Source organism: Phyllobates terribilis, unplaced genomic scaffold (genome assembly GCF_046119375.1).
Source record: "Phyllobates terribilis strain yellow unplaced genomic scaffold, ASM4611937v1 Scaffold_2__4_contigs__length_985480577, whole genome shotgun sequence".
NCBI classification, from domain to species: domain Eukaryota; kingdom Metazoa; phylum Chordata; class Amphibia; order Anura; family Dendrobatidae; genus Phyllobates; species Phyllobates terribilis.
In genome coordinates this window covers 624063910-624089856 of record NW_027362762.1, presented here as the reverse complement: position 1 = coordinate 624089856, position 25947 = coordinate 624063910, and positions in this window count along the sequence as shown.

Sequence of the window (25947 nt, the reverse complement as noted above, 5' to 3'; positions counted from 1 at the left end):
AGCTCATTCAGGCCGGGATAGTAGCAGAGAAATCGCTGTACCACCAGGTTGAGGACATGAGCCATGCAAGGCACCTGTGTGAGCTTGCCTCGACCTAGGGCCACTAACAGGTTCGCATATTAACCTGTTAACTGGCATGGACAAATACCCCTGTATCGATGCAAGTCGATGACATGAGGGGTGCAAATGGTGGAAGTGAGCACACAGCTTCCATACTTTCTGAAGCAGTTCATCCAGCCTGGGATAGAGGTGGAGAAATCGCTGTACCACCAGGTTGAGGATTTGAGCCAGGCAAGGCAAGTGTGTGAGCTTGCCTTGGCCTAGGGCCGCTAACAGGTTCGCATGTCAACCTGTTAACTGGCATGGACAAAGACCTCTGTATTGATTCAAGTCGATGACATGAGGGTTGCGAATGGTAAAAATGAGCACACAGCTTCTGACCTTTCTGAAGCAGCTCATCCAGGCCGGGATAGTGGTGGAGAAATCGCTGTACCACCAGGTTGAGGATGTGAGCCATGCAATGCACGTATGTGAGCTTGCCTCGGCCTACAGCCTCTAACAGGTTCATATATCAACCTGTTAACTGGCACGGACAAAGACCGCTGTATCGATGCAAGTCGATGACATAAGGGGTGTAAACGGTGGAAGTGAGCACATAGCTTCCGTACTTTCTGAAGCAGCTCATTCAGGCCGGGATAGTAGCAGAGAAATCGCTGTACCACCAGGTTGAGGACATGAGCCATGCAAGGCACCTGTGTGAGCTTGCCTCGACCTAGGGCCGCTAACAGGTTCGCATATCAACCTGTTAACTGGCATGGACAAATACCCCTGTATCGATGCAAGTCGATGACATGAGGGGTGCAAATGGTGGAAGTGAGCACACAGCTTCCGTACTTTCTGAAGCAGTTCATCCAGCCTGGGATAGAGGTGGAGAAATCGCTGTACCACCAGGTTGAGGATTTGAGCCAGGCAAGGCACGTGTGTGAGCTTGCCTTGGCCTAGGGCCGCTAACAGGTTCGCATGTCAACCTGTTAACTGGCATGGACAAAGACCTCTGTATTGATTCAAGTCGATGACATGAGGGTTGCGAATAGTAAAAGTGAGCACACAGCTTCTGACCTTTCTGAAGCAGCTCATCCAGGCCGGGATAGTGGTGGAGAAATCGCTGTACCACCAGGTTGAGGATGTGAGCCATGCAATGCACGTATGTGAGCTTGCCTCGGCCTACAGCCTCTAACAGGTTCATATATCAACCTGTTAACTGGCACGGACAAAGACCTCTGTATCGATGCAAGTCGATGACATAAGGGGTGTAAACGGTGGAAGTGAGCACATAGCTTCCGTACTTTCTGAAGCAGCTCATTCAGGCCGGGATAGTAGCAGAGAAATCGCTGTACCACCAGGTTGAGGACATGAGCCATGCAAGGCTCGTGTGCGAGCTTGCCTCGACCTAGGGCCGCTAACAGGTTCGCATATCAACCTGTTAACTGGCATGGACAAATACCCCTGTATCGATGCAAGTCGATGACATGAGGGGTGCGAATGGCAGAAGTGAGCACACAGCTTCCGTACTTTCTGAAGCAGTTCATCCAGCCTGGGATAGTGGTGGAGAAATCGCTGTACCACCAGGTTGAGGACGTGAGCCATGTAAGGCACGTGTGTGAGTTTGCCTCTGCCTAGGGCCGCTAACAGGTTCGCATGTCAACCTGTTAACTGACATGGACAAAGACCTCTGTATTGATGCAAGTCGATGACTTGAGGTATGCGAACGGTGGAAGTGAGCACGCAGCTTCCATATTTTCTGAAGCAGCTAATACAGGCTGGGATAGTGGCAGAGAAATCACTGTACCACCAGGTTGAGGACGTGAGCCATGCAAGGAACGTGTGTGAGCTTGCCTTGACCTAGGGCTGCAAACAGGTTTGTACCATTATCGCACATGGCCTTCCCTGGCTCTAGGTTCAGCGGAGACAGCCACTGCTTAAACTGAGCCTGGAGAGCTGTCCACAACTCTTCACCTGTATGACTGTGATCTCCAAGGCACATTTATTTGAAGACTGCCTGATTGTGGTGAGCCCTGACTGCACAGTTCAGAGGTGGTATGGATTCGCTCTGCACTGTTGGAACATGTGTCTCGTTAACACAGAGGTTGAGTGTGCAGGTTGAGGCCCTAGAGGAGGTGGAGGATGCAGAAGCAGTGGAGGAAGTGTGAAATACAGAGGTTTGTTCTGCAAGCCTTGTGGATTCCAAAATTTTTGGAGCAGCCCCTTCCCCACCTGCCCCCACAGCCAGCAGAGTCACCCAGTGCACGGTCAACGAGATGTAATGCCCTTGGCCATGCTTACTCGTCCAGGTGTCCGTGGTGAAATGCACCCTGGCAGACATAGATTTAGTCAAGGAATGTGTGATGTTGTCTGCGACATGTTGGTGTAGTGCTGGCAACTGCAGTGCTGAGAGAGGGCGGAGTACGGTGAAACGGACATACTGCTGGACCGTGAGTGAGGTGCAGGTGCAGATGTTATGATGGATTGTGAAACATGTGGTGTGCTCGTTGAAACAAACACAGGAGGCATATCCGCTTCTGTTACAGCTGACAGGCTCTCACTCAGCCTGACTGGAGCAGGTAGAGAACCGGAGGTTCTGCGGTTGGAGACCTGCATGACAATACTTGGCATGGTAACAGAGGAGGAAGAAGAAGAAGCCGCTGCGGTTGATGAGGCAGCTGATGGTTGTTGAGGTCCATTGGTCCGCAATTCAGCGTGGTGAGATTCCCAGCGCAATGCATGTTGTTTGCGTATGTGAAGGTTGATGCATGTAGTTGTCAAATTAGTGCAGTATTTCCCTCTACTGAGTTTTTTTATAGAAAAGTTTGCAGATAACGTGAGTTGGCTCATCATTTACCGTGACAAAAAAGGCTCAGGCTAGGCAACCTTTGCTGCTCCTGCGAGCTGCAGACCCACGACTGCTGCAGGCCACAGCTACAGTTGTGGTTAAGGATGCAGTGCTCCTCATGCTTGCATCACTCTGTGTCTGCGCCATAGGGCGAAACGTAACCTCCTCGTCTTACTCCTCCTCCACCTCCTCAGATGAGCTACTCAGCTGCGTGACTCTGGGTTTGCACCAAGTAGGATCTTCAACCTCATCATCTAATGTGTTATCCCATTCCTCACCCTCAGAGTGACCCTTCTCTTTTTGTTGCCCTGACAGCATAGTACAGTCCACATGATCCTCAGGTATCTGAGTCTCATCAGGATCACCTCCATCCCCAGTGGTTAACGTCTGGTGACGGGGGTCAGAAACCTGCTCTGACCCTACTTTGTCCTGCCCCGAAGCCAAACTAAAATAATTTGGCCTTCTGTGCAGATGTTTTCATCCTCATCTTGACTCTGTGAATGTTTGGAGTACACTTCTGATGCCCATGGTATAGAATGGGTGAACAGTTTTACAGACTCACCCATCTGTGGTTCCCTACAGTCAGTTGGGCAGTTGTAACGTGGGAGGAAACACGGGTAATTGGGGTGCCACCTCTGTGGACTGTATTGTGTGTGATGATGAGGTGGAGGAAGAAGAGGAGAAGCCACTTAAATCAGCGCTTGCCATCCACTGGAGTACCTGCTCTTTCTGACCCTTATCAACAAGGCGTATTGCTGTGCGGCTGCCAAAAGAAAGAGAGTGGAGTAGCCCGTCCATTAACAGAAGTTGTCAGTTGTCAGTTGTCTTTGGATAGGACATGACAGTGTTGGTTCACTAGTGCTTTCACTAACATTACCACCTAACCCACATATACCTTGAACACCAAGCCTATTCCCCCTTCCACCATTACCTCTCTTTTTCTCACTCATGTTGCTCATAAACTGTGGTAGGAACACTCTATTAGCAAAACAAAATTAGATTTTTTCCTCTGCAACCACTTTGTACACACCTGTATTTCAGTGGCACTAAATGACAAGGTAAGATATGGCTTGCTGTATAGTGTTACTAACAGAAGAAATAATTTTTTAGTGTGGATAAGGCCAATATAACATACGAGATATTCTCCAAACTATTTCAAACTGAGATGTCCCAGCTGTATAACGTTAGGAACCGAACAAAGTATTTTTTTAGTGTGGATGAGGCCTGTAAAACATAGGAGATATTCTACAAACTATTTCAAACTGAGATGTCCCCTGCTGTATAAAATTAGGAACCGAACAAAGTATATTTTTAGCGTGGGTGAGGCATGTATAAAATATGAACTATTCTCCAAACTATTTCAAACTGAGATGTCCCTGCTGTATAACGTTATGAACCGACCAAAGTAGTTTTCTTTAGTGTGGATGAGGCCTGTATAACATATGAGATATTCTCCAAACTATTTCAAACTCAGATCTAGCCTGAACAGCAAAAAATAGATTTTTTTACTCTGCATAAGCTCTGCATACAGCTGAATTTCACTGCTACTAAAGGATCAGGTGGCTTCTAGCAGAGTGTAACACGTTTGCGACAGAAAAAAATATTTTTTGACTCTGGCTAGCAAAAGAAAAAAAAAATTTTTTTTTACTTTTAAAACAGCTGAAGTTCACCGCCACTAACGTAGTAGCTGGCTTATAGCAGAGTGTATGATGTTTGCGACACTAAAACATCTTTGCTGGACTCTGGAAAGCAACTGAAAAAAAAAAATTTTTTACTCTGAAAACAGATGAAGTTCACAACCGCTAACATAGTAGCTGGCTTATAGTAGAGTGTATCAAGTTTGCGACAGAAAAAAATATTTTTTGGACTTTGCCTAGCAAGAGAAAAAAATCTATTTTTTTACTCTGAAAACAGCTGAACGTCAACGCCTCTAAAATAGTAGGTGGCTTTTAGCAGAGTGTATAACGTTTGCGACAAAAAAACCTTTGGTGGACTCTGGCTAACAAGATGAAAAATAATTTTTTTTACTGTGCATACAGTAAATTTCAGCCACCAAAAAATTACAAAGTGGGATGCTATAGCTTGCACTATCACATTAGCAAATTAAAAAAGAAGGTTTTTGTGCTCTGCACTGAGAAGCTATGCAAAGCCTGCTTACAGCTCAATTACAACCCCACAAAATCAAAAGGTTGGCTGCAAGGGCTTGCTAGCTTGGTTTATCACATTAGCAAGTGAAAAAATAGATATAAGGCATACTCGTGCATGGAGCACAGTACAACCGATGCACAACACACTTCTATGGCATGGGCCCTGCTGTTTTTGTCAGAATCTCAGTAATAGCACAAGAAATAAAAAAGTGCTGCAACATCGATTTTACAGGTACACAGCACAGGACTTATCTACACTATCTGACTTCAACATCAGTGCCCATCTATCTAGCTAAAATCTCTCAGTACACAGGGGCACACTGAGCAGGGCCGGCGTCAGCACCCGGGCAAGTGCCGGGGCCCTGAGCAGGCAGGGGGTCCACTCGCCGTCAGGCACCACGCCGCGCTATGGAATCCGTGAGCGGAGGAGAGCGGTGTCATCGTCCGCTCTCCCCCACTTTCTCAGGGCTCCGGCAGCTGACACAATACTTACCCCTCCCCATGCCTTTGCAGCAGCTCCAGTGTCTTCCACGTCCTCTGACTGTGACATCTCAAGTCAGAGGGCACGGTGACGTCTTTCCACCACGCTCTCTCCTGAGCCATCGCAGCAGGTGAGAAGTGAGGTGAGTATTTGATTTTTTTTTAATGTATGGGGGCATGGGACATTATAAGGGAGGGGGGTGTGACATCCTGCATGGGGCATTATAAGGGAGGGGGTGTGTCACATCGTGAATGGGGCATTATAAGGGGGGGTGACATACTGCATGGGCATTAAAAGGGGGGTGTGACATCCTGCATGGGGCATTAAAAGCGGGGGAGTGACATACTGCATGGGGCATTTTAAGGGAGGGGGATTTGACATCCTGCATGGGGCATTAAAAGGGGGGGAGTGACATCCTGCATGGACCATTATAGGGGGTAACATAATGCATCGGGCATTATAAGTGGGGTGACATCCTGCATGGGGCATTATAAGGGAGGGTAACATAATTCATGGGGCATTATAAGGGGGGTGACATCCTGCATGGGGCATTATAAGGGGGACAACATCCTGCATGGGGCATTATATGGGGACAACATCCTGCATGGGACATTATAAGGGGTGAACAGCCTGCGTGGGGCATTATGTGGGGGGAACAGCCTGCATGAGGCATTTTGTGGGGGGAACTGCCTGCATGGAGCATTATGTTCGGGCACAGCCTGCATTGAGCGTTATATGGGGGCCAGTATCCTGTATGGAGCATTATATGGGGGCCATTATCCTGTATGGAGCATTTTATGGGGGCAGTATTCTGTATGGAGCGGTTTGCCGGTTTCTGAGCCATTGTGGAATTTACAATAGATATCGGTCATGTAATGTAAGAAGTGAAATTTTTGGCATTGTACCATATATATATATATATATATATGTATATATATATATATATATATATATATATATATATATATATAAATTATATATTTCATATTACTCACTAGTCGGTGCCAAGCCTCCAAACAGTCTGTCCAAACTGCTGCATGTCAATAGAAAAAATATAAAGAGGCAGCACTTAGAAAAAATATAAAGAGGCAGCACTTAGAAAAAATATAAAGAGGCAGCAGTGCTGCCTCTTTATATTTTTTCTATATATATATATATATATATATATATATATATATTTCTCTGCAGTATCTGTGCATCATGAATCGTGGCATGTGTTAAAAGGGCCCACTGAGAATCTTTCACCTAGGGCCCACAAAATCCTGGAGCCGGCCCTGACACTGAGTAATAGCATGTGGCAACAGAGATATGCATAAAATAGCGCTGAGGGAACATGGCCGCTCTTTATATAGAGAGGACATGTGATTTCAGCAGCCAATGGCAGAAGCCCTTGTGTCTGGACAGTGTGGATGCTTCCTGCGCTCTGATTAGCTAGCCGCGCTTTCTTCATGTAAAGTTACAGGGAAAAAAAAAAGATTACTAGCTCGCCGCTGCTCTGAACTCTTCTGAGCTTTCCCCAGCCCCTCAACTCATCTAACACGTCCCCCCCGCTCATTATAAACTGGCACTATGCTAGCCAAACTATTCAAAACGCCGTAGTTGCCCCACAATCACGTTCCCGCATTTATTCACTGAATGTTGCTGATTTTCCCAAATTTAGGAAAAAATGCTCGCTTTTCCGATCACGAATTCGAATGTGCTATATTCATGTCGAATTTAAGTTGTAAGTTTGGATTTCAAACAAATTCGCTAATTACTAATGTCCACTCTTTATATGCAGAGGGACATATGACTTTGGCAGCCAATGACACAAGACCTTGTGTCTGGACATTGTGGATGGTTCCTGCACCCTTACTGGCTTGACGGAATCTCCACCAATTAAGTTAAGGAAAAAAAAATTTAAGAATAACAGTCCGCCGCTCCTCTGACCTCTCCACACCTCCTCCCCTCATCAAACACATCCCCACGCTCATCATACAGCACCACTATCCTAGCCAAAGTCCTAAAAAATACACTTTTGGAAACGTAATCATTTACTGCACTTTGGCCGAATTTTGATGATTTAGAGTAAAAACTCTCGGCCGTCCGATCTCGAATCCGAATGTGCAATGTTCATGCGGAATTTGATAAAAATGAATGTTTTCTGAACATATTCACTCATCTCTACACCTGACTATTCTTTTTTTCCTTTTTTTAAATTCTCCATATAGTTTCAGAAATATTAGTATGCTAATTTTAAAGGTCTTTAACCCATGGCTACCTTTCTTGAACTCCAGCTCTGTATCACTGGAGTTAGCTCTCTTCTCTTGTCTCCTCCTTTGGGTCTCAGGATTTGCTTGCCAAATATCAGTTCCACAACCAGATATCAGATTCAGTTTTCCCAATACTATCTCTGTTTTTTCCTCCCACACCTTTACAACCTTTTTTTCTTACTTCTCAGTTCATCTCTATCATCACACAATGGCTATTACTTTCTAAATAATGATTACTCAACCTTTCTGAGACCAAGGGCCACACAGCCAGAGGGAACAAACTCCATGGGTCCCAATATTACCAAAGTGTTACCTTCTGAGACACTTAATACATATTTAAAATTTGTGGCACACATCTCTAATAGGACCTGTTCCATTTATAGGGCTCCCACCTATCGGGAAGGTAGAGGTACCCTTCTTATCAGATTGCAGTCCAGAAATAAAAACGCATGGTCTACAACAAACAGAATATTTCAGAAAAGGAGTATGCTGACCTTGTGGAGGGCAGTAACCATGTCTACTTATGATGATAGTGAGGATAGAATTGCTAACTATGATGTTTGATTTGCCAATGTCCAGATTAGATAGTGCTAAATATTCAACCTGGATACATGCATCTACTCTAGGCTCTATTTAGAGTTTTTACTGCCCTAAGCACTTTTAGGCTCTGTTGCTGCAACTAAGATAAAAAATACTGTTTGCAGTGTTTTTTTGAAAATTGCAGAAACAACTTGGAGGGGGGGGGTTACCATTGAAAAAAAACTGCACTGTGGCTAAAATGTGTGAACTTAGCCTTAAAGACTCCTATAAAACTTTTATTTTCCTAATATATTGCAATCATCACATGTAGCACTTATGTAGCACTTACTTACAATTGCTCATTTTGCTCTGTTACACACTTATTTATTCTGTTTTCTATTAGGTCTATGACAGCTGAATCCTTCTAAGCTCTTTGAAGAAACAGGAGGTCAATTTTCCACTGAGTCACTGCAAAAGTCCCTGGCAGCGGGGCGGAGAGAATAGCTGGGTCAGGAGTTGAAGAAAGGGATGATTTTTGCAAGGAAAAGAGACTTCCTGTTTCTACATAGAGCAGAGAAAAGAGAAGAATTAGCTTGATAGAAAGGCAAATTGAGTAATTGTAAGTTCACTATGCTATATAATGTGTTGAACCCTTAGATGAATTCATTGAGGGGTTTAGTTTCCAGAATGGGGTCACTTATTGGGGGTTTCCACTGTTTAGGCCCATCAAGTGCTCTGCAAATGCAATATGGCACCCACAGAATGTTCCATCAAAGTCCACTCTCCAAAACGTTGCTCCTATTGGAGCTCGGCAGTGTGCCAAAACAGTAGTTTCTCACCACATTTGGGGTATCTCATACTCGGAAAAAATTGTGCAACAAATTTCTGGGTCCATTTTCTCTTGCTACTGTTGTGAAAGTGAGAAATTGGGGTGCTAAAGCAAATTTTTTTTGTGGAAAAAATCACCACACTTTTAGATAAATTCCTTGAGGGGTGCAGTTTCCAAAATTGGGTCACTTGTCATGAGGCTTCCACTGTTTAAGCACACCAGGGGCTCTACAAACACAACATGGTATCCACTATCTATTCCAGCCAATTTTGCACTCCAAAAGTCAAATGGTGCTCTCTCCTTTCTGAGCCCTGTCGTGAGCCCAAACAATAGTTTTCCACCACATATGGGGTATCGGAATACTCAGGAGAAATTGCTCAACTAATTTTGTGGCTCAGTTTCTCCTGTTAACCTTGTGAAAATGTAAAAATTGGGGTTAAAGCAACATTGTTGTGGGAAATTATTTTCATTTTTTCTTTCCATATTGCTTTAATTCATGTGAAGCATCTGAAGGGTTAAATAATATACTTCTTAAATGTGGTTTTGAGCACTTTGAGGGGTGCAGTTTTAAAATGGTGTCACTTGTGCACATTGTCTGTCATATAGGCCCCTCAAAGTCACTTCAAATATGATGTGGTTCCTAAAAAAAATTATTTTGTTAGAGAAATGAGAACTTATAACTTCCTATATAAAATATGTTTAAAAAATGATGCTGATGTAAAGTAGACATGTAACTCAATGGTTTAAAGGCATAAAACGTTTAAAATGTTTCACCAAATTTCTGATATTTTCACAAATAGACGCAAAAAAAATTGACCTAAATTGACCACTACCAAAAAGTACAATGTGTCATGAAAAAACAATCTCAGAATCACTTGGATACCTTGAAGCGTTTCAGAGTTTTTTTTACCACACAAAATGACACTGGTCAGAACTAGAAAATTTGGCCTGGTCAGTGTAAGAAAGTCCTTACTAGGAGCTGAAAGAGCCTTGGAAAACAGTGTAGATAATTCTTCAAAGCAGAGAATGAAGTTTATTCAGAGGTACGCGGCAGAACAGTTCAGAATGCAGGCAGGGAAAATACACTTGACACTCGCAGGTGTCTAGATAAGCAAAACAGGATTGGGATATCTGGCGATGGTCTGGCCATGGTGTGGCTTCAGTCTGGCGATGGTGTGGCCTTGGCGGTGGACCACCTGCAGACTGGCGATAGCATGGCGATGGAATGGCGATGGAATGGCCCTGAAGAACAGTATCAGAGCCTTTTTATGCATAGCTTAAACAAAGGAACTGCATATTGCGGCAAAAGGTGTATACATGATAACATCATACTGCAGGGAGGATGTGCATTTTAAAACAACAATGTGATAATGCAAAATGACAATATTCATGAGTAGTTTTACCAAACTCCATTAAATCCATAAATCCCCATGTCCTTACTTAAGAAATGACATATTCACAACTATATTGTCCTAATTTCTATACCACAATTACAATAACATTATTTACTACCCTATAACACCACTTATTTACTCTCACATTGACCTGCAGCTGCTGTTATTAACCTTTGTGTATACCACTATACCTGCTAATGGCAGTGACATCATTTTAACGCTTCTTTGTGATTAGGACATGTGTAGGACATGCATCTCATTAGCTGCAAAACTCTACTCAAACTTCTGAACAAGATGGCTGCTAGGTTTAACATGGCTGCTCAGAATATTAGGACTTCTCATTCTCTTACAAGTCCCCCTCTTGTACTCTTTCCAGAGTACAACTTTACATTGATGTAATATGCAAAGGTGAATTATTATAAACATGATTATTACGGTAATTCATCATTTTATAAACTAGTGTCTGGAGCGGCAAAACTCCCTAAAAAAAGCAAAAAAATAATCCAAAGTCCCAAGATAATAAGTCCTCTAATAGTTATGTCTTTTGATCCGTGTCTTCCTTTTTTCTTCTTATTCTTTGGATTCCGGATTTTCCTGGTCGTCTCCCCCTGTCACACTATAAGATCCCCACTGTATAGTGTGAAACACCTTCTCCTGATCATCTGGTAGGTTCATGGTCACAGGAGTCGAATATGAAAATCTTCGACTGACCTAGGGAGAAAAAAAGGTGGAGTATCAATCCTTACCAGAAATCTCAGTAAGATAATTAAGAAGTCTACACTGATCAATATGAACAATTTTAACACCTTTGTTCCTTGGTTTCCTACCTTGCTCTCTCCTAAAACTGTGGGGCAATTTCACTTTCAATTATTTTAGGGAAACCCCAATGTGAGAAGACATTTTTCCTCAAAAGTCTAGCTGTAGTCAGGGCAGTATTGTTTGTGGCTGGGAGTGCCTCTACCTATTTAGAAAAGACGTTGACTAACACAAGGGCATATGTAAAACCTCCTTTTGCTGGAGGGAAGGGACCAATAAAATCAATTTGAATAGACTGCCAAGGACCTTCTGCTACTTGTATTCTTCGGAAATGGGGCTTGTCTTTTCCTTTGGGATTATTCTGTAAACAGATAAGGCATTCGTCATGTATCTCATGACACAAAGCTCTCAGGTAGAGATGCCACATTTTGTGTTATACAAGCTCTAGTAAAGCCTCTGGTCCCGGGTGAGCAAAAACTGAATGAGGTGGCTCTTGAGGCTTTTTAGTAACAGCACGATCACTTAATGAAGGTATTTTTCCTCCTCTGTAAGGGCGGCTTCCTTGGCTTCATGATCTACAGATGCATTGCCAAGGATGTGGGGGTCAGGAGTTAGTTTTTAGTGACCTTTGATTTTACAAAAGGATCATAAATTTGGGAATTCTTTGCCCCGCTGCACAATTTGTCTGAGCATCTCTGCATGTTGTAAGGGCTTGTTAGGTGAATCAACCATCCTCCTCAGGGCCGTAACATTTATATACAAAGTGAGGGAGGAAACAACATAGGCACTGTCACTGAAAATATTCATAGGTTCGGTGAACGCTAGAATAACTTGTAGAGCTGCTTCTAATTCAGCTCTTTGGGCAGATAAGTGACCCGGGAGTCTGTACTGCAGCAACAGCTGTTTATCGGGAAACCATACAGCATAACCTGTGGCATAGCATCCATCGTACCAGTATCGAGCTTCGTCAATATAGGCACAAGGGACGCCCTCCTGAAAGTCTACTCGGAAAGGGGGGGAGTGACATTAGCCTGTTCAACTTGACAATCGTGACATTTTCCTGCGTACTGCATCATCTGGGCTAAATGACATCTTTCACCCACTTCAACTTGTATATCTCTGGTCTCAAAGTCAATGATCCTTTGAGCCATTCTCTGTGAATTTACCCCCAAGGCTTTTCCTTTCAACAGGGTTTTTATAGTTTCATGTGGGGTTTGTAGAATTAACGGAGCAAACCCCACTATGTGTCTTACTTGATTCATCGCCCAGTGCACGGCCAGTAAGTGCTTCATACATGGAGTAAAACCTTTCTCCACGGGGTGAGCAACCTTGAGTAGTAACCAAGGGCATACAACTGACTGGACACTTCAGGACTATCTTTGGGCCATTTTTGTAAAAGCACCAAGGAAATAGATATATCACCGGTGTGGCTTGAATGTAAAAGGGCTGGGAAGGGTGAGGGCTGATTAAAGCAGTAGCTGCCATAAGGGCTTGCTTCAAACCTTCTAAAGCTTGCAAGGCTTCTCCCTCTACAATGACAGGGGCGTGATTGTTATCAAATTCTTTTAACAAATCATACAATGGTTTAGCCAGATGAGCAAAGTTAAATGCTCTGGAAAAATTTACAAGACCCAAAATTTTCTAAACTCAATAATATTAGTTGGTATGAGAACAGGTTCAATAGCATTAACCCTATCATGCATTTTTTTTTATCTCCTGCTGAAATTGACACACCCAAAAATGTAACCTCTGACTTCATCAATTGTACTTTGTCGGGCTCATTTTGAGTCCCGCATCAGGTTTCAAGGGTCTCTTTGTGTTCATTTTCATCAACAGTTTGAATTAACAAATTATCAACATATTATAAGGCTTTGCCTCCATAACCAAGGGGTTCTAAGACCTGAGCCAATGCCTGATGGAAATACACAGGGGATCTGTGAAATCCCATGGGCGACCGCATGAAGAAGTACTGCACATTCTCAAAGGTAAATGTAAAGCGGAGGACAGATTCAGGTGTTAGGGGTACTGAGAAAAAGCCATTTGCAATGTCCAAACAAGAAAACACTTTACTATCACTCCTCAGCTGTGACATAACTTCAGGGACTGATGCAACTAGGTGAGCAGCTAAGGGAGTCTACCTATTTACAAATCTCAAGTCTACAACCATTCGAAAGCAACCCTTATGTAAGGCATTGCATCCTCAGGAATTTGGTGCTGATGCTGGACAGGTGGTAGCTTTTCATTATCAATTTTAACTTGAGTTTGCATTAACACATAATCAGTTTTATTTGAGATCCATAATTACGGGAACCTTTGTTTCAATTCATTTTTAAGAACATCATTATCAACATTTTCATCATTTTCATCAGTACATGAACTTAGACTGGCAATGGGTAATTTGTGACTCTCCAACTCCTCCTCCACAGGTACAATTACAGAACAAATATTTGCTTCTTTGTTCCACCACAGAACTTTGTTACATAAATCAACAACAATTCCCATTGGTCCCAAAACATTGGTACCCAGAATAGTGGACCATTATTGTGGATTTACACAAAAAGTGCATCGAAGACCCCTTTTCTTCGATCCCCCTGTGTCCTGAAATCTCAGGTTAACTGGATGGTTTTTTACTGCTTGAATACAGGAGCTCTCAAATCCTACCAAAGTGGTAGTCTCAGGCAGTCCAGGGGATGACTGCAATTTGTGTCCTGTTACTGAAACTGAGGCTCCTGTATCGATGAGGATGTCTTCCCACAGCAGTCCCTCTATTTTCCCCCTGACGTAAGGTCTTCCATCATTGCCCAGGAAATGAGGGACAAGGAAGGCAAGTGGAACAGGGGTAGCACATTATCAGTCGGTGTTACCTGCAGTGGAAAGCCCGAAAAATCCATCATCCTCATCTGAGAAAGTTTTCGATCCTGCAGCTCCCACCTCCACCCCAAAAAGATCTTCAGTAAGAAACCAGTCCTCATGATCCCACAGCTCCTTCATTAAAAGAGCATGGAGATGAGGAGGGGTGGTTCCTCCCTGAATAACATTGATCTCCGTGCTGGACAACTGTGGGCTGCTGGAGAGAAAGCAAGAGCACAAGGCTCCTGAGAGACAGGGTTAACCATCTGAAGACCCCTATACTGCTGATATTGCCTAGGATCATTCACAGCCGGATAAGGAGATCACCGGTCAACAAAATCTCTACAACATCATCAATAGATTCAGCATTCTGCAAGACTCCTGACTTGAAAGCTCCCTCTAAGGGTATTTTCTATAAAAATTACATAAACTCTTTTCTAAACTGTTCCTCAACGCTTTCAAGATGTCTTATCACCACATTCTGTTTCTCTAAATGTCTATTCTTCTATTCTATGTCTCCTGTCCTCAATCTTATTCCTGTCAATCTTTGCTACCCCTCCCATCTCATCAATGACTAATTGTTAAGCCCAGTATTCATACCCATCTTTCCCTATTATCTCTGCTAGCTTTAGACTTTCATCCAGCTTTTCTACGCTCTCTCTGAACACTGCCCCTCCCTGGGTGATCACATTAACATGCTGTCTTGCAGGAAATCTATCAATGGACTGAAGAAAGCAATAACTCTCTTACACAAAGCCACTGTTTGGCTACTATCTTTACCCAATGCCCTTTTCTCATCTAGTTCCCTGCTTTCTTTTGTTAACCACTGCAAACAATTTAGCCAAGTGGATTTAACATTAACCCCCTCCAGCTAGGGTGTGCCAGTATGCTTATCTGCCTGCTTTCCTAACCACTCCATACTGGAGGACTACAAGGACGCGTTTTCTCTGTTCTGGTATTAACAAGTGCAATTTAAGCAAAAGTTAGATACTCACACCTCTCTGTCTGGAAGACCCTTTGCCGGCTTGAGTCGACCAAAAGAGGTGTGGCCGCGTTTCCAGCCTCTCTCGCTACGCTTGCCAGGCGTCTCCCTCCGCCTTTTAAAGCCTCATTGCTACCGGGCTCACAAAGTCTTCTTCACGTCCTTGTAGATAACTCACGTAGAGGTTTCTTCTTGGTTGCACATATATTTTTATAGTCCTTCGCTTTTATAGTTTTCTTATAAATTTCGGCAGGCTTGAAGCGCTCCACGAGATGTCCTCTATCCGGCTGGCTTACTTTGAGCGATTTACACGTGGCGCCACGCATTTTCTGCCCTTCCAGTCTCTAGCTCCTCATCTACTATCCTCTCCTTCTGGTTCTTCTGAAGGCAGCTCCACTGAGCCGTTCCTCTTGGCTGGCTGCGCCAATTGTAAGAAAGTCCTTACTAGGAGCTGAAAGAGCCTTGGAAAACAGTGTAGATAATTCTTCAAAGCAGAGAATGAAGTTTATTCAGAGGTACGCGGCAGAACAGTTCAGAATGCAGGCAAGGAAAATACACTTGACACTCGCAGGTGTCTAGATAAGCAAAACAGGATTGGGATATCTGGCGATGGTCTGGCCATGGTGTGGCTTCAGTCTGGCGATGGTGTGGCCTTGGCGGTGGACCACCTGCAGACTGGCGATAGCATGGCGATGGAATGGCGATGGAATGGCGATGGAATGGCCCTGAAGAACAGTATCAGAGCCTTTTTATGCATAGCTTAAACAAAGGAACTGCATATTGCGGCAAAAGGCGAATACATGATAACATCATACTGCAGGGAGGATGTGCATTTTAAAACAACAATGTGATAATGCAAAATGACAATATTCATGAGTAGTTTTACCAAACTCCATTAAATCCATAAATCCCCATGTCCTTACTTAAGAAATGACATATTCACAACTATATTGTCCTAATTTCTATACCACAATTACAATAACATTATTTACTACCCTATAACACCACTTATTTACTCTCACATTGACCTGCAGCTGCTGTTATTAACCTTTGTGTATACCACTATACCTGCTAATGGCAGTGACATCATTTTAACGCTTCATTGTAATTAGGACATGTGTAGGACATGCATCTCATTAGCTGCAAAACTCTTTACTCAAACTTCTGAACAAGATGGCTGCTAGGTATAACATGGCTGCTCAGAATATTAGGACTTCTCATTCTCTTACAGTCAGGAAGGTGAAATCAATGTTCAGGGTGAAGGGGTTAAAGTCTTTGATTTATGCTTATGGTCTAAACCCTTGAAATGATTTTTAAAAACCTTTACTTTAACTCTCACTTTATCATTGGTGCCAATGTTCACCATGACTATGACTGCTTGGTCCTCAGCAGTTCTCGTTCTAGTAATCTGTCGACTAGATCTGGGCGTCGATTTCAAGTAACACTAAGAAAAAATGGGTCACGGTAGGGAGTAATAATATGTTCAAGTGGAAAATAATATATTCAGGGGGCTCACTGGTGACTAATATTGTATTAAGGGGGCAAAATGGTGGCTAATATTCTATTCAGTTTTTGCTAGGGAAAGCACGCGTGCAATAGATTGTAAGTGCAATAATTTAAAGCGCTTGCAGCTAAGGCCCCGTCACACTTAGCGACGCTGCAACGATCCCGACAACGATACGACCTGTCAGGAATCGTTGCTGCGTCGCTATGTGGTCGCTGGTGAGCTGTCAAACAGGCAGGTTCACCAACGATCAGGGGAGCAGCGACATCGTGGAAAGAATCTTTCCACGATGTCCTGCTCCTGGTTACCAGCCTGCTGAAGCAGAAGCAGGCTGGTAACCATGATAAACATCGGGTTACTAGGGGCACATGCGCACCTAGCAACCCGTTGTTTATCATGGTTACCACTCTGCTACGGTGAGCGGGAGGTTATCGCTCACTTTAGCAGGCTCGTAACCATGATAAACAGCGGGTTACTAAGTGCGCGTGTGCCCCTAGTAACCCGATGTTTATCATGGATACCAGCCTGATCGCTGCTCCCGCTGGTCACACACAGCGATGTGTGCTGACCAGCGGGAGGGCAACGACCAAAAAATGGTCCAGGACACTTTGCAGCGATCAGTGACCTCACAGCAGGGGCCTGATCGCTGCAAAGTGTCACACATAGCGACATCGCTGGTGAGGTCGCTGTTGCGTCACCAAAACCGTGACACAGCAGCGATCTCGCTAGCGATCTCGCTATGTGAGACGGGGGCTTTATACATCACATGAAGATGATACTCCTCTCTCCTCTCTTCTTCATACAGATATCTATTCATCCTTCTGTTTGTGTGCTATCTGATAAGTGTGAACAGACCCATATCATCTAGCCAGATTTTATACATAGTATTTATTCATTGCTCCTGTGTTGTTGTTTTTTTCTGTTTTAAAGTGTTCAAAGCTATCGTCGTCACTGTTTTATGACCTCTCTGTTCAACTTATGCTGCATAGTAATGCATGCTCGGCCTTATGCTAATTGGTTAATTATTCAATGTGGCTAGTGATGAGCGAACGTGCTTGCCACTGCTCGGTACTCACCCAAGCATCACGGTGCACGACAAGCTCGGCACTCGGCGAATATTTCCGGGTTGCTCGAGCCGGAACTCGGGTCCCACCCTGCATGTTTGGTGCCCTTTGAAGAGCCAATGAACATGCAGGAATTTCTTGACATGCACTGTAATGCCGTAGCCATGCTGTTTGTGGGCATTACAGTGATTGGCTGGCTCCACAGCGTCATCAGGTCTATATAAGACCTGGCGCGCTATGCCCCGGAACCAGGCAGAGTAGAGAGAGCTACTGCTGAGTCAGGGAGAGATTTGCTTGTTTATAGCTAGTTCAGATGGATATATAGATATGCTGTGGAATACTTTTACTAACAGTCAATCTGAGGACTAATCCAGCTGCATATATTCAGTGGTGATAGCAGGACTTAGGCAGTGTATGTGGCAGACTGTTGTGCATATAGTGCAAGAGGATCCATAGCACATTCCTGCTGCTGATGTTCTTATAGATATTTGTAGACATAGCCCAGGTATCAGGGGCAGGGCAATTTTTTTTTCATCTTAATCCTGGCTATTTGCTTAAAAAGCAATCCAGAGTACACCATTTTTCTCCTCCATTTGCTTGTTAGCACTGCAGAATACAGCCAGATTTGTTCCATATTTCAGCAATAAAAATCTAGAAATTTGAACTCAACCTCAAAAATATTGGACTCCCTTTCCATTCTGTTGCAGTGTGTCGGTCAAGCTATTCACACTAGGTCTCTGTGTAGAATAATATTAGTAAATTACAGGCCTGCTATTTAAAACCGTGGCTCTCTGTTAGACATATCACATACAACAGTGTTCCAAAATCAGCCATTTCTGCCTTTCATTTCATTGAGTGTGTCGGTCAAGCTATTCACACTAGGTCTCTGTGTAGAATAATATTAGTAAATTACAGGCCTGCTATTTAAAACTGTGGTTCTCTGTCAAATGTATCACATATAACTGCGGTTCAAATCCAGCCATTTGTAGTGAACGTGGAAAATAGTGTCCTCCATTTATAAATTGTAGAAGTGTGTCAGTATACACCATTTTACAGCTCCATTTGCTTTTTTGCAGAATACAGCCATACATTTTTATTTTTATTCATATTACTGTATTGTGGAAGCAGAAAAACAATTTTCAATGATCAGACACACTTGATCCATATGACTGCCATAATAATGCAAAAATTTTGTGGAACGTGGCAAATATTTTACCTGTCAGCCACCTGTGTTTTGTTGAACCAATTGACACTTGGTCGCTAACAAATACCATACTATTAGGCAACTGCCTGAAACAGTGGCCATCAGACGTTATCGCATATGAATGCCCTAATAATCCAGCAATTATTGTGAGCATGTCAAATATTACACTCCTTTTAAAGTATTGCAATTGTGGGTTCAAACCTATTCTCAGTTGGCCGCTAGACAAATAGCATATTTGTGAACAATGTTGTCAGAGTATTACCCCACTTTTGCGGACTGACAAAAAAAACATACAAAAAACATGCTAAAATGAAAATAATGTTAAGAAATATTATTTCCAAGGTAATGACTTGTATATAAGGCCAAAGAAATAAAAAAAAATAAAGTTATAGACTGTGGAAGACATTTATGTGACCAGAATGAACACACATCTATAGCTGGTGATGATAACACCAAGCAGCACCTGTCCCTACTATTGTAAATGCATCTAACAGCGTTACTTTCTTTTGGGCAGCACCAGAAGCACGCAGTATAGGGCAATAATATCTGGCTGGATCGGTGTAATACGCTATCCATATTGCGATACCTCACCCGTAAAAGAATTTCAGATAAGACAGTTAATCTTCTAAAATATAGAATATATTTGAATTGTCCTTCCCATTATTAAGGAGTGTGTCTCAAGGGCTGTTTCAAGGGCTGTCAAAAGTTAGGATACACTCCAATACACATTTGAAGAGATGTAAAAAAAATAAATAAATAAAAATAAAAACAAACACAGTAGGATCTTTCTTTAGTATAAAAACCAGACTCGCCAATGTAACCTCAATGTAATCATATTGTTCAGCTCCTGCACCTCCTCCTCCAGTTCGGGATCCATCTCCGAAATGACCACATCAGTCACAAGCTGGAAGCACTGCAGCACTGCCTTGGACAAGCGGCAACAGGCTGTGCTAAAGATAATATGCTTAATGCTTAGGTGACAAACCGCCCACCACTGCAGAGTTGTTGAATGCTGTAACACAGCAGCCTGATCTGTGGCTCTCATCGCTGAACATACATCCAGGCATGGTCGTGTGTGACAATGGGCGGAACCTGGTGGTGGAGAAATACAAAAACAGCCGGAGTAGATATGGTTTCCCTCTATGACAGTCCTTTCACCGAGCTAAAGAATATGGTTGAGATCAAGAAGCAGAACCAGTGTCAGACTGAAAAACATTGGGCAGAGAATTTGATTCTGAGGGCCCACCTTTCTCTCACGCTCAGGAGCCCCACAGCAGCTGCAAAGTTTGTGCTATCATGAACGCTCCTGATGGAGAAGCCAGGGCTCACCCGAGGATTCTCGGGTGGGCCCGTCCAACCTGGCCGAGAAGCAGCCCTGGCTAAGAAAAATGTGTGGGAAGGTCCTTGGACACTCTATGGCTGCTTTTTTACTGAGGGGGAAACCCACGCAAACACGGGGAGAATATACAAAATCCTTGGTGATGTTGTCCTTGGTGGGATTTGACACCAGGACCCCAGCACTGCAAGGCTTCAGTGATAACCACTGAGCCACTGTGCTGCCCTCTCTGTTCTCCCTCTGATATCTAACATGCAGGAGAAGCTTGCACCTACTGCCACTCAGTATCTTCAGCTCCTTTTTGAGAAACTAATGTATTTGGGCAGAAGAAAAGGAAATTGTGGATGGTTTCGCTACTTGTACTGGGGGCACTGCTAATGCCATGGCGTCGTGCCATAGTTCACTGGAAATATTCCAGGCTGGTTGGAGCCAAGCTGATTCCCATAGAAAAGTACCAGCAGAAAGCTAAGGAGATGGTGGCCTCTATCATCATCACAACCTCACCTCGGCTCTATGAACTCTACTGATGGAGAAGCCAGAGCCCACCGGAGGAATCTCCTCGTTTTCTGGTGGGCCCATCCAACCCTGCCGAGAAGCAGCCCTGGCTAAGAAAAGTGTGTGGGAAGGTTCCTGGACACTCTATGGCTGTTGTTTTATTGTGGACTGCCTCCATACCGTCCCTGGTCACATTCACCTGTCCACGTGTTTGTGTTTAGGCAGTACTTCCCGTTTAAGTCCACTGGGGAGGGCATGGGTAATGTTGTGGGACACGTGCTTGTGGAAGGCGAAGACGACACCGGGAGGAATAGTGGCGGCTGGGGACCAAGTATGGATATCCATCCGCCGCATGCATGAGGTTGTGAATAGTGACGAGTGAATATGTTCGAAATCCGATCTCAAATATTAAGTTCAACATGTGGCACATTCGGATTCGTGATCAGAAAGGTGAGCAAAATTAGTTAAATTCGGGAACATCAGTAACGTTCGGTGAATTTACGTGGTTACTAGTGTTGAGCGAGCACTAAAATGCTCAGGTGCTCGAAGCTCTGACCGAGCTCACCCTGATACTCGGGTGTTCGACCCGAGCAACGAGCCCAATGTTAGTCTATGGGAGACCCGAGCATTTTTGCGGTGGCACCCCCGGCTGTCTGTAGAAAGCCTAAAAAGTGCCCAAAACGATAGTGACAGTGCTCAAATGACATGGGGACAGCATGGGGATCGCCCCAGGAAGCATTTCTGACCCCCAGGTCACTGCTGTCAACAACGTGGTCAGAGGTATTAAGCCACTTTTACGGGCTCACAATAAAACGTTCAAAAACTAAACTGAAACTGCTTTCCTGTGAAATATGTTAAGGAACATCCTTTCCAGGGTAAAGACTTGTGTATAAGGTAAAATAAATAACCAAAAACAAAAATACTCCTCCACACCTTGGGCTATGTCAACAAATAGCATTTTTTATGCGTTTTTGCACTTTTGTATTGCTTTCAACCGTGACAAATGCATTCACCGGGAAATGTCATTTTAACATTTTACAACCTTATCTGGCCATGTGCTGTGTGACACATGTATACAGTGCTGAAAAGACATGGAAACAGCATGGGGAAGACCCCTGGAGGCATCTCTGACACCCAGCACACTGCCTAAAAGTGTGCCCATCAGAAGTCATCCTTGCCGCATCAGAAGATGCAGACTTGCTACTATCCTCGTGCAAGTCCTTGTCCCAGGGCAGTGTTCAATTGTACCTCCCCCATTCCTTGCAATGCAAGCGCAAGTATGAAGCCTGCCTCCCACCCCCAGGCTGCAATACCATACTGCTTGCTTGCACAAGAAATTGGGTCTTTTAGGCATGTGGATGCGGAATCTGGCCACCGCGTCATGGCTGCGTCGGCAGCCTGGTATCCATACTCAGTCCCCAGCCGCCCGGCGGCCGGGTGTCCATGCTTGGTCCCCAGCCGCCAGGGGGCGGCCGGGTGTCCATACTCGGTCCCCAGCTGCCCCACGGCCGGGTGCCCACACACAGTCCCCAGCCTCCTGGGGGCAGCTGGGTGTCCATAAAAGGTCCCCAGCCACCCCTATTTGAAGGACTGCCTAACCACAAACACATGGACAAGTTAATGTGGCCAGGGATGGTCCATCTCACTGATGCCTTCACACTGAGTTAATATTGTGAAAGCCGGGACACAGTTGGACACTGGGATGCAACACGTCCTCCAGACATAGAGGATTGCAGGTCCTGGGTCAGTCAGGCTTCAACACAAAGTTCAGAAGGTAGACAGCAGCAGTGGTCGGCCTCCTACATAACGAGTAAACTATTCATGATCATGAGGCCATCCATCTCCTTAGCTTTCTGTTCCTTTGAATGCAAGCGCATGTATGTAGTAGCGGCTAGGCCTGAGGTCGTCAGCGTTTTGGCGCATACCCTACTTCCTCCGAGGATTGTTGGATGTTTTCCTGCTACTATCCCAGTTCTATGACTCTTGTCAAAACAAAGCTTCAGGTGATGAATGATGGATGAGGTGGTGGCAAAGGAGAAAGAGCAGGAGGAATAGGGACCATTCACATCAATTTCAGGCCAGTCAACCACACATGTCTTGTAGGATATGTTTCTGTACCAAAAGGAGTGGTTCGGCTACATAGTTATAGGGCATACAGTGCGTGCAATGCCTACCAAAAATTTCGAGGCACTCCAATGCCCCTTGAAAGTGACATGGAGGTCAGAGGGCCTTAACTAAACCGTTTTTCCATTTATAGCAACTGGGTCTGCTGTTCACTGTTGGCCTAAGCAGTGAATGGAAGGCTTTCCAAAAATTATGAGGAACTGCAATGCCCCTTGAAACAGATGTGGATTTCAGCGTACTAAAAACCTTCTACCCATTATTGGGGAGTGGGTCTCCCTTAGTGTTCGCCTATGCATTGAAAAGCAAAAGCTGATTAAAATTAGGAGGAAATGCAATGCTCGTTGGAAGAGTCGTGGAGGTTAGAGGTAATTAAAAACAACATTTCAATGCCCTTTGGAAGAGCTGTGGAGTACAGAGTGGTTTAACAAGACGGTTTTAATGCACCTTGGAAGCACGTGGAGGTCACAATAGCTTAACAAGACAGTTTTATTGCCCCTTGGAAGAGATGTGGAGGTCACAGTAGCTTAACAAGACGGTTTTAATGCCCCTTGGAAGAGACGTGGAGGTCACAGTGGAATAAAAAGACAATATCAATGCCCCTTGAAAGAGTGGTGGAGGTCGCAGTAGCTTAACAAGACGGTTTAAATGCCCCTTGGAAGAGTGGTGGAGGTCGCAGTGGAATAAAAAGACAATATCAATGCCCCTTGGAAGAGTGGTGCAGGTAGCAGTAGCTTAACAAGACAGTTTTAATGCCCCTTGGAAGAGTGGGGATTGGTCGCAGTTGCTTAACAAGACGGTTTTAATGCCCCTTGGAAGAGTGGTGGAGGTCGCAGTAGCTTAACAAGACGGTTTTAATGCCCCTTGGAAGAGACGTTGAGGTCACAGTGGAATAAAAAGACAATATCAATGCCCCTTGGAAGAGTGGTGGAGGTCGCAGTAGCTTAACAAGACGGTTTTAATGCCCCTTACAAGAGCCTTGAAGTACAGCATATTCAAAACATTATTCCCATTATCAGGGAGTGGGTCTCCCATAGTCTTATGTGTGCAGTCTGACCTGAATATCGACGGCCTTGTTGCAGCTGGTACTCCACAACTGCTCTCTTCTGCTCACAAATCCTTTGCAATATGTGGAGGGTAGAGTTTCAATGTGTGGGGACATCACACACCAGTCGGTGTGCCGGAAGCTGCAAACGCTGCTGCAACACAGCAAGGGAGGCGTAAGCTGTAGCCGACTTCCGAAAATGAGCTGACAGGCGGCGTACTTTGACGAGCAGATCTGGCAACTCGGGGTACGATTTAAGAAACCGCTGAACCACGAGGTTAAGCACATGAGCCAGGCATGGTACGTGTGTGATCTCGCCTCGCCTCAGAGCCGCCACCAGGTTACGCCCATTGTCACACACGACCATGCCTGAATGTAGGTTCAGCGGTCTCAGCCACAGATCTGCCTGCTGTTTCACAGCTGTCCAAAACTCACAAGCAGTGTGAGGTTTCTCACCTAAGCTTATGAGTTTCAGCACAGCCTGTTGCCGCTTGACTGAGGCAGTACTGCAGTGCTTCCAGCTTGTAACTGATGTGGTGATATCTGATATGGGGGCTGAACATGAGGAGGAGGATGATGCGCAGGAGCTGTACACTGTGGGGGCAACTCTGACTGACATAGGGCCTGCAATCCTCAGTGTGGGGAGGATGTGTTCCGTCTCAAGGTCCAACTGGGTCCCGGCTTCCACTATGTTTACCCAGTGTGCCGTCAGGGAGATGTACCGTCCCTGGCCTCAAGCACTTGTTCACGTGTCCGTTGTCAGGTGGACTCTCCCAGTAACTGCGTTGTTGAGGGCACGGCAGATGTTTTGGGACACGTGCTTGTGTAATGCGGGAATGGCACACCGGGCAAAATAGTGTCGGCTGGGGACCGAGTACCGAGGGACGGCCACAGCCATAAGGTTGTGGAAGGATTCCGTCTCCACCAGCCTAAAAGGCAGCATTTCCAACGCAAGCAGTCATGAAATGTGCGAATTTAGGACTGTGGCCTGTGGGGCGTTGGCTGCGAATTTGCACTTTCGTTCAAAGGTCTGGGATATGGACAATTGAACGCTGCGGTGGGACGTGGACGTGGACGTTGATTCTGTTTCTTGAGAAACTGCCATAACAAGTGAAGACTGAGAGGAGGGGGCATCTTTGCATGCAGTATGGACGGGGGATTGCCTTGCACGCACAACAGGGGGTTCTCTTACATGCACAACAGCGGAAGAAGCAGTGTCACGACCGCTGACACTGGTCGTGGACCCTGTGGTTCGCCCCACAAAGTCGGGTGCTTTGCTGGCATGTGCCTGATCATGCTGGTGGTGGTCAGGCTGGTAGTTTTGTCACCCCTGCTGATGCTGGCATGGCAGGTGGTACAAATGGCTTTTTTGGGGTTATCAGCAGAGTCTTTAAAAAAATTCCAGACTCTGGAAGACCTACCGGTTGTACTGGCAACGTCCCTCGTGTTAGTGTTACGGGGAACTGTTGCCCGCCTTCTGTGTGCAGCCACCACACTGCTTCTTCCTGCCTGTTGGGGTACTCTGCCTCCCTCCCCCTGTGTGCTGCTGGCCTCGCTATGCGTGTCCTCCTGCCACGTTGGATTAGTTACTAGATCATCCACCACCTCCTCCTCTTCCACTTGCGCAGCACGATCCTCCTCCTCGCTGCCTGGCAATTGTGTCTCGTCATCATCCACCTCTTGTGACAAATTGCCAGCGTCGACTTCCTCTGGCCATGGCTGTTCAAATATTTGGGCATCGCTACATGGGATCTCCTCTTCCACCACTTCAAGCGGAGCAGGCGAGGGGCACAAATATGGAAATGGACCAGTGAGCAGCTCTTCAGAGTGTCCAAGTGTGGGATCAGTTGCTGTCTGACGACACTCGGCATGGTGGGAGGAAGGAGCATCAGGGTGAGGAGGAATATGCGGTCGAGACTCACGGCTACTAAAACTTGACCATGTGGAAGACAGACCGGAGGTGGTGGTGCCCAGGTAACTGGAAGTATTATCTGCTATCCAATTAATTACCTGTTCACACTGATCAGTTCCCAATACTTGTGTTGTAGTGTGCTTCCCTAGTAATTCGGTCAAGAAGT